Here is an 8612-nt window from a genome sequence, read left to right as displayed (position 1 = left end):
TCGGAAATGTGGCAGAAGCAACCACTTCGAAAGCATGTGCGGTACATCACACAAGGATGACCAACGAAGACAGCCCCGGCAACACCATCCCTCAGGCAGTCGTCACCACGTCAGAGCAGTTCAGGATAGACAAGACTCATCCACAGGGTCGTCACAATCCAGCTGTCACTCCTGCCAGACCTGTCAATCTCAACGGTCGTCATCAAGAGAATCCAGCTCCCTCTCACCCATCCCACAAGACCGAAACGAATATATCCACTTCGTGGCTGATCCTGACCGGCTAAAAGAATACCCACGGCTAGACATCAGAGTTGGCTCTCATCACACCAAGTTCATACTGGACAGTGGGGTGTCACTAAACTACCTACCTGTAGCGGAATATCAAAGAATGAGGCCGCCTCCCAAACTGGTCGACGCCCATGTGCAAGTGTACACGTGGATGTCAAAGAAACCACTGCCGTGTCTTGGGAAGTTCGCAACCGATCTATCGTATCGCGATCGCACGATACAAGCCTACATTCACGTTATTGAAGGGCCTGAGGCAGACAGTTTGTTAAGCCAGCCCACTGCAGAAAGACTAAAACTGATAGACATACTATACAAAGTGGATGACAAACTAGATGTCATTCAAAAGTTCCCCAAACTTTTCCAAGGTCTCGGAAAAATGAAAAACTGCCAAGTCAGACTGCACATCAACGAACAAATTACACCGGTGGCCCAACACCACAGAAAAATCTCATTTCACCTGCAAGAAGCAGTAGAGAAGGAGTTACAAGACCTACTAGAGGCTGACATTATAGAGAGAACCGATGGGCCCACACCATGGGTCTCCCCGATCGTAGTAGTCCCAAAGAAAGGAGAGCCAAGCCAAGTCCGCCTGTGTGTGGACGTGAGAGCACCTAACACAGCGATAGAGAGAGAGAGACACCCGGGCCCCCACATCAGCGACATGATCACGTCACTCAACGGAGCAAAAATATTTTCAAAACTAGACCTCAACAAAGGATATCACCAATTAGAGCTGTATGAGCGGTCCATATACATCACGACGTTCTCAACGCACCTAGGGTTATTCCGGTACAAAAGACTCAGTTTTGGGGTGTCCTCAGCAGCAGAAATATTTCAAGAAGCAATTAGAAGAACAATTCATCATGTGCCTCATGTACTAAATTATAGTGATGACATCCTGGTATACGGAGCAACCACTCAAGAACATGACAGAGCGCTAGATCGGGTTTGTCATGCACTGACAGAGGCAAACCTCACACTCAACAAGGACAAGTGTGAATTCCACAAGCCAACGCAGAAATTTTTTGGACATATATTCTCTGGAAATGGCATGAAGCCAGATCCTGAAAAGGTAGCAGCGCTAAATGACACACCGAGCCCAGAGGACGTTGGCGACGTACGTTCGTTCCTAGGCATGGCCAGCTACTGCTCCAGATATATACCAGACTACGCCACAATAAGTCACCCCCTGAGAACGCTAACCAAACAAGGGCAGCCGTTCCTGTGGTCCACTCATTGTGAAGGGGCGTTCAGAGAGATCAAGAAAGTGGTAGAGTCGGCTAACAACTTGGCCTAATTCAATCCCAAAAAAAAGACCGAAATCACAGTGGACGCCAGCTCAGTGGGGCTAGGAGCCATCTTAGCGCAATATGACAGAGAGGAAGACCGACGGCACATTGTAGCATATGCCAGCATGAGTCTAACAGACACAGAGAGAGCATACTCCCAGCCAGAAAAGGAAAGTTTGGCTGTCGTATGGGCGTGTGAACATTTCCACATATTCATCTTCGGAAAACACTTCACCCTGGTTACTGACCATCAGGCTCTGATCACAATCTTTGGAAACCCTCGAGCAAAAATGCCGCCACGGATAGAGAGATGGGGCCTCAGGCTACAAGAATACACGTACACCATCATACACAAGCCCGGAAAAGCTGAAAACCCTGCCGACTATATGTCCAGACATCCGACCAAGACCAGCCGATGCGAGCAATCGATTGCGGACGAATACATTCACTTCGTGGTAGATCAGGCTAGACCCCCTGCAGTTCCGCTGGAAGCCATCTGCGCAGCGACACAATCTGACGTCACCCTACAAGAAGTAAAGAGCAGGATACAAACGAACAGCTGGCGACAGGCGCAAAGGGACAAAATGACCGAGAGATGGCAGCGTTCAAGCACGTCCACGAAGAACTGTCCATAGCGACCAATGGTCTCATCCTAAGGGACACGCGAATTGTGATCCCACGACAACTAAGACAAGGGGTCATAAACCTAGCACATGAAGGACACCGGGGCATAGTAGCAACGAAAAGAGCACTCCGCGAAAGAGTCTGGTTTCCAACACTGGACCAAATGGTGGAAACAACACTGAAGGACTGCCCACAATGTCAACTGGTGAGCCGTCCAGATCCCCCTGCACCGCTACAAATGTCTCCACTACCGGAGGGCGTCTGGCAACACGTTGCCATTGATTTCTTTGGGCCATTCAAGTCAGGCCAATATGTGTTGGTCATCATGGACGAATATTCCAGATTCCCCATTGCACAACTATGCACATCCACGAAAGCATCCAGCGCCATATTAATACTAGAGGAAGTCTTTTCTGCATGGGGCATTCCTCAAGTGGTGAAATCCGACAACGGGCCCCCATTCAACAGCCACGACTTTGCCCAACACCTCAACTTTAAACACCGGAAGATCACACCACTATGGCCTCAGGCGAACGGAATGATTGAACGTTTCATGTCCACGATCAAGAAAGCAATACAACAGGCGGAACTCACTCGAAAGAGCATCCAGACAGCACTGAACGAGGTACTAAGAGCCTATCGAAACACCACCACGGGCAAGTGTCCGGTCACCCTCATGCTAGGACAGCCCGCGCGCACTAGGCTACCAATGATAGGTGTCCCCGCGAGTGAACAATACCCAGACTCTGACCATGAGGAGATTGCAGCCACAGACAGGCTGAAGAAAGAGAAAATGGAGGACTAAGCGGATGAACGGTGACATGCCTCTCCCGCTGAGATCCGAGAAGGAGATTGGGTGTTAGCGCGACAAGAGCAACACCGAAAGACTGACTGCAGATATCACGAAACTCCACTGAAAGTGGTGCAACAAAAAGGAACTATGATCACTGCGGAAACTAACGGAAGACGAGTTACCAGGAATGTGACATACTTCAAGAAGTGCAGCCGAATGTCAAGGAACTACTGACTGAACTGCGAGTTGAGAAAAGTGAACCAGAGACACCGCCCCGCTGCAGTCAGGCACTGATGGAAATCATTGGCGAACATGAGCGAGGCAGTACTGATCATCAATCACGCCCCAAGCGGACCATTAAGAAACCATCTCGCCTGATTGAAGAACTGTAAAGTTGAAACTGTCTTTTCTTTTGTTGTTTCTATTTTGTTTGTTTACAGGGGGGGGGAATTGTAATGATGCACCCCACATGAGGGGCACTAGGATCTGCCCGAGGGAGGACGAGGGCGGGTGGAAAGGGAGGAGTCGGGGGCCAGGAACGGCAGTTAGCCGATACCCGGGATATAGCGAGGTCGCAAATAAAGAACCTCCACAAGAACCACGAGTGTCCGTGTTCCTTTGTCCACGCAGGACACTACACCATGCCATTTCAGTTTGGACCCAGCCATATGCAAATCAGTCTTGACCCTGCGCCCAATGGGAATAATCCACCCGAACTGCCAGGCCAGGTCCTCCCTGGACTGGAAACAAGCATCCTAGGACCGGTTTTGGGGTTTCACCCCTCTTCAGCCAGGATAACTTGACTCCAGTGGCATGGAGAGCACGGGACCCATGTCTGGGCATACCCATCCAACTCGGGGTGACAAATGCAAAAAGAACAATTGATGGACAGAATGCAGAACAATGTCCTACATTCACCCCAGTACAGAGATATGGGCCTAAATCCATTGTTTTTTTGCTCACCATGCCATTCCAGTTTGGATCCAGCCATATGTAAATCAGTCTTGACCCTGTACCCAATTAGAACAGTCCAGCACGAACTGCCAGGCCAAGTCCTCCCTAGACTGGAAACAAGTATCCTAGGACCGGTTTCGGGGTCTCACCCCTCTTCAGCCAGGATAGCTTGACTCCAGTGGCATGGAGAGCCCAGGACCCACGTCTGGGCATACCTGGCGCACTATGAGAGAAAACCATGCATTTAGGCAAAGAGCTAATCTGCCTTCTACAGGAGGTTGTCCAGAATTGATAAGTCTTACCTGAGAACTATTCTCCTTGTTTCTGTATCCCCTGGAACTGTAACCTTTGGAACGGCAGGGATAGAACTGGAGTTTGTAGCCAGTGTAGATGTCGACCTGGGGTTGCTGGTTGAAGGAGCCTCTGCTGAGGGATTGACCCATTGTGGGATAACGGCCGCCAAAGCGTCTCCTACCTTTGCCAGCCTTGGCAAAAACCTGAGAAGAAAAGATTTTCTTGAGATAAAGTTGGGCCTTGTCGATCGTGGCAAATGGGGAGACATATTTTCCAGGTTCTTTAATAAAAGAATCTCCAAATAAGGGGCTGTTAGCCAGAGGACCTTTTTCTTTAGTGGCAAAACTACTGAGTTTAGGATCTATCTTAAGTAGTAAACTTTTTTGCCTTTCTTGTGAAAAATGTGCGTTGGCATTGGTTAAAATCGATATAGCCCATTGGAACCAATTGGATAAAGTGCCTGGGTCCACCTGCATGCCTTTAATCTTTGTCTCCTCGGCTAAATCCAAAATTCTGATTAAAGGACCAACCAAGCCAAAATTCAATCCTGACAATTGGACCAGGCTCTGTCAACTACCTTCTTTGGGTCTTTCCCATACTTTGTAAAAAACATTTACATATTGGGATCAATAACAAGAGTAGAAGTAATGTTGTTGAGAAGAGTAAGGGTGGGGACATTCAGATTTCAACTTATTTTTTGTTGATTTATCAAGAGTGTGGCGAAGCCAAAAGGAAACATAATCAGCCACACGCTCTGACTCTGCCTTTGGAAACCAGGGGGTCCCCACAGGATCTCCCGCCTCTAATGAGGCAAGGGAATCACAAATTTATGGTGCTCCTCCCACTTTGCCAAAAATCTAAACATGGACTTTTCAATCATGATATTTCCTAACTAGTAGCTCTGCCTTGGATGTTTTCCCCAAATCTGCTTCTCAGATCCAAAATGCCTCTTAAGGGAGTACTGAATTTGCTTTACAAGACATTTACTATAACATAAAATAAATTTGCCCATTCTCCATTCACACAGTAAAAGCACAAACTCCATAGACTGGGTGATGTCTGCATTCCATAGAGTACAAGTGAGCATTGCCTTGAGGGTCAAATTGCAGCATGCAGTGTTAGGCTCTGGTGAGTTATCGCAACCAGTTCTGTAGGCATGGCACTCATTGCGGGCTCATAGACATGTTCCCCATATCTGTGCTCCACAGAAATCCAGCTTGCTAGGGTTTTTCCTAAATCAGCTGCTAGCCAACCTAAAACATAAATACATCCAAGTCTAGAGCAGAGAGGTCTGAAATGGACCACTCATGAGCGGTTCCAGTCAGAACTCACTCTAGGTATCAGCTTTTCCTTACTGTAGCCTCTCACCAGTCCTCCTGTTGTCAGCTGGCAATTCCAATACAGTTCAAATTAGCTTCCCAGAGGGTTCACAGACATTGGTGGCTGACAGACATGCCCCATGAATCTGTGCTCTGCGAATCTCTGTATTAAGTCACTTCTTCATAAATAGGTTACTAGCTAATGTAAGCCATAAAGATGTCAGTATCATGAGAAAGTATAGGTCTGCTTATGACATGTTCCCGTCAGAACTCGCTTGTAGTGCTGTTGTTTCTTCTCACCACCCTTACCTCGACCAGCAGTCAACTAAACGTTTCTATACATTGTGGGCAAGTGTTTCCCTAAGCTGAATAGCTGTCAAGCGTAGTTTAGCAGCCTGTGTACCCTCATTCCCTTCATGTGTGAGCTTGAAATAGTGAGAGTCCTTAGATAATGTTATTATGGAATGGAACCTTGGTATGTGTTTGCTGAGACCAGAATGGCAGTGAATATGACAATGATGCTATATTTAAAAGCCTACATGTAAAAAACAGAAGTTACTACCTTCTACCTAAGTAGCACATTGTCCTGAAAAAGACTTACCCTCTGGAATCAAATTAACATCCCACAATGTATTTTATTTGGCAACTGGAGGATTAACATAACATAATAATGTATTATCTTTAACAGACAACTTATCAAAGGATGTTCACCAATGAGTCTTCCATCCAGACTAAGGTGTTCAGCAGAAATGGTTGACCTGTAAGTATTGATCATACGATAACTTTTTCTCTGAGACGAAAGTGAGGCTAAAAGGTTTTGACCACCAGAGTTACATCTGCTGAAACTGGATCTGAATCCCTGTCCATACTCCAGTTACACAAGGTCAATCAGGCTGATATGTAGAGTTCGGAAGTGCCAGGGGCCCAAGATTGTTGGATGAGGTGGATAGCTTCCTTCGAAATTCCTGGGGTTCTCCAGGAAGACCCGAAATCCTCCAAACGATCACAAATTGAGAGTCCTCTAGAATCAAGGTGTGTTGAAGTCCCTGAGGATTGGGCAACAGATCGGGAAAGTGAGGGAACCAAACTAGGAAGTTCGAGGCCAGCTCCAGCAGAGTTGGATACCAAGGTTGAACTTGCCAAAAGTGGGGTGAATAGAACTATGGATGAAAATTGTCTGTAAGTCTGAGCCAGGACTCGTGCAATTAATAGGAAGTGAGGAAAAGCATAAAGAAGGGTCTGCTGCCAAGACTGAAGAAACGCATCCATGGCTAGAGCTTGAGGATTTGTCTCCAACTGAAAAAAGAAGAAAGTTGGGGATTGAGCCGGGAGGCAAAAAGGACAATTGACATGGTGCCAAATATGGAATAAAGACGATTGATTGGTGATGATTTGTTAATAAATGCCTCTCTTGATCAAGCTCACCTCTCCTTCTCTACTGCACCTGTGTCTCTCTATTTAACCATGGTGTTCTCTATGCCTCCTCTCTCTTCCCTTCACCCCTTTATACTTTTCTCTCTTCCTCACTACTCTCTCTAGCGCACCTGTTTTTCAATACCTTTTATGATTTTTACCTCACCACTCTCTACATTGCATCTCTCTGTCTGTCAGTACATCATCTCTCTACATGCCTTTCACTACCTCCCTTTGCCTCTATCTCTCTCTAACCCACCTCTCTTTCTAACTTACCTCTATCTCCACCTGAACTTTCTGTGTACCCTACCCCTCTCGTTGCATTTCCTTCTCCCTGTATCGAGCTCCACCTGTCTACATCTCAAACCTCATCTATAGATCCACCTCTCTTTCTCTACCTGCTTCTTTCTTTTTCTACCTCATTGTATTATAATTATGGCTATCAAACTTTTTTTTATCGAAGACTTCTCCCCGCCTCACCAATCTCTCTTCTTCATGTTGATTTATTCCTCACATCCCTTCTCCATATGCCACACCTCGTTCACTGAGCTGTTTTCTTTACCTCTTGGTCTTTCACCTGTCACCTGCCCCAAACCATTTCACTTAGCAGAGTTGGAGTTTGCTACCTAGTAGGATAGTCAACTTCCATTGTCATTTCACAAGACACATTGCACGCATGGTGGCACTTTTACATATGAAGACAGAAAACGTTTGCTGAGGGGCATTGAGGGCTCTGAGTCACATAGGGCATTTGTGGGGTTACATTATAATCTTCCTCTGCTAAAGTAGGCCATCTTAAAAGATATAACTCTACCAGAGATTGAGCTTATTGAGTGTGATTTCTGTTGATAATGTATTTTATTTCTAATTCCTTAACCATCTCCTGCTCGCTATTGATACTTTTGAAAGACTAGTTTAAGTAATGAACAACTCTGATATCCAAATGAAATAGTCTTATGCTGCGCGACAGCAATGTTAAATATCAGGATCTACCATGAAAACGGCCCAGTGAACACCTACTGACACATGACCTGGTCCAGTGGGTACATTTAGCGATGAAATTAAACTTGACATCTAACCTCCACATTATCACTTCACCTAAATATGCTGGGAAAAAACACTGTATTCTGAAGCTGTACAGGGCCCACAACACAGTGACATTTCCTGGAAGGACTGCCCCTTGGTCTTCCCATCACAATCACTGCCACCATTGTTGTGGCCGACTGGCCTAGTTGGAAACGTAGAACACCATTACTAATCCTAGACTCCCTTATGGCCAAACTGTGTGCTTTTTGGAGTTCACATTTTGAACTTATTCCTTTACTACCTTTTTGTCAAGATTGAGAATACTTAGAATCACTGTAAAAGCTGCTAGCGTATGTGTGGTTCAAAAATGTACTGGATGTTACTAGGGTAGGGGGCACTCCTCAGTCTCAGGGTATATTCACCAAAATGCAATATGCTAGAAAATACATACCCTTGAAGCAAAAGTTTGCTGCCGTCCCAGGTTTTCTATGTAACAGTTTGATCCTCGGCAAATCATACTTTCCATGAACCTCTTTCCACTGAGCTGACAATATGACAGCACTTTCAGGCTAAATGGAAGAAAGTAACATCAGCTGCATACTCCCAGGGTAT

General features: G+C 46.1%; 1 pseudogene; it reads right to left on the bottom strand.

The window, feature by feature from the left end:
* Window positions 1–2262: 2262 nt before the first annotated feature.
* On the bottom strand, window positions 2263–4861 carry LOC146799091 (uncharacterized; annotated as a pseudogene).
* Window positions 4862–8612: the final 3751 nt, after the last annotated feature.

This window comes from Triturus cristatus, chromosome 9 (assembly GCF_964204655.1).
Source record: "Triturus cristatus chromosome 9, aTriCri1.1, whole genome shotgun sequence".
Lineage (NCBI taxonomy): Eukaryota > Metazoa > Chordata > Amphibia > Caudata > Salamandridae > Triturus > Triturus cristatus.
This window is presented reverse-complemented; position numbering and strand designations above follow the sequence as displayed.